The sequence below is a fragment of the Carassius auratus genome, unplaced genomic scaffold (genome assembly GCF_003368295.1).
Source record: "Carassius auratus strain Wakin unplaced genomic scaffold, ASM336829v1 scaf_tig00216830, whole genome shotgun sequence".
Taxonomy (NCBI): domain Eukaryota; kingdom Metazoa; phylum Chordata; class Actinopteri; order Cypriniformes; family Cyprinidae; genus Carassius; species Carassius auratus.
The window spans coordinates 409,797-411,202 of NW_020528754.1; positions in this window are offsets into that span (position 1 = coordinate 409,797).

The following is a 1,406-nucleotide window of genomic DNA, read 5'->3' on the forward strand; positions in this document are numbered from 1 at the left end:
AAACAAAAGTATGAAAAAAAACTCTGAATGGCTTGCTATTGCTAGGGGAGGGATATGTGCAGAACAATACTCGACAGTGTGTGAGGGAAAGTTCAATTCTTATAAAGCGTGTCTGATGATTGTTCTGTGTGTGTGTGTGTGTGTGTGTGTGTGTGTGTGTGTGTGTGTGTGTGTTTGATTGGTCTCAAGTGCATGGTGTGATTGTTATCAGGTGAATGTGATTGGTGCAATGGAGCATGGTAAATGTAGTCCAGGGTGTACTGTGTAGTGTGAGAGTCTGTATTGTGGATGATGACTTCTGGTGCTGAATTAAGGGCAGTTCAGTGGCCAGATCATGACACCCTAATTATTCCTTTAGGTTTCACATTTTTTCACTGTATAGTTTTGGAGAAACTTAATATCAAATTCACTCCAAAAAACAAAGTGCATTCTTGCACTGGCACCATTTGCCATTTTCAAACACTCATAAAAGTCTTTCCTCTATAGGTTTGCTTAGTTTACCATTAAAGTCACTTCACGCATCCAAGTAGATTCTATCCCTTTTACATCAAGCCCCATATTCATGACTCTTTCACATTTTTGTAACCATACAAACTGATCATGTTCATAATCCTTTTGAGAAATTGTTATTTGCTTAGTTACTCACCAATACTGTAGTTTGTTAGTTCTATGATTTTTATAGACATTTCAGTTTGGTCTTAAACTGGCAGCTGTTGTGTTCTAGATTGTGCCTTCAAAGTAATTTTTGTTCCTTTTTTGTTGCTGTTTTGTTTATTGTTTTGCTTTGCTGTGTTAAGGTTTACTTTAATCTTAATTCGTTGTTTCTCCTCTTCCTCGACTGAGCTGTTACATTGTATAGTATTGAGATTAACTTTAAAAGTAAAAAATGATAAAAGTTTATAAAATATTTGCTCTTTTTATTGCAGAGAACAACTATGTGCATCTTAAAGAACAATACCACTTTCAGCATGCAGTTGGATCCACGTACATCTGATCAGACTGCACAATAGTGTCAACTGTGGCTTCCGCACCTGTGGACATTTATTGAACGGTGCGACCCCTTAGAGCATCGATCAATAGCACTGTTAGCGAAAAGTACTTATTGTTTTATGTAAAAGACATTTCTTTTAGTTACGTTGCCGGATTGCTTTTGAATTATGTCAGTTATTTGTAAGAAGTTAGTGAAAAGTATACATATTCTGCACTAAAGGATGAGTAATCCCAGGCACAGGTAATCAAACATTTAATTAGCATGCATAGGGTATCATGTAATAAGATACTGCGTCATAAACCTTTACGAAGGTTATCTGCTGTTTAATCAATATCTTTTTTTTTGGATAAATAACTTTGGATAAAACCATCTGCTAAATGTAAATGTAAATGTTACATTTACTCTACTATTGCCT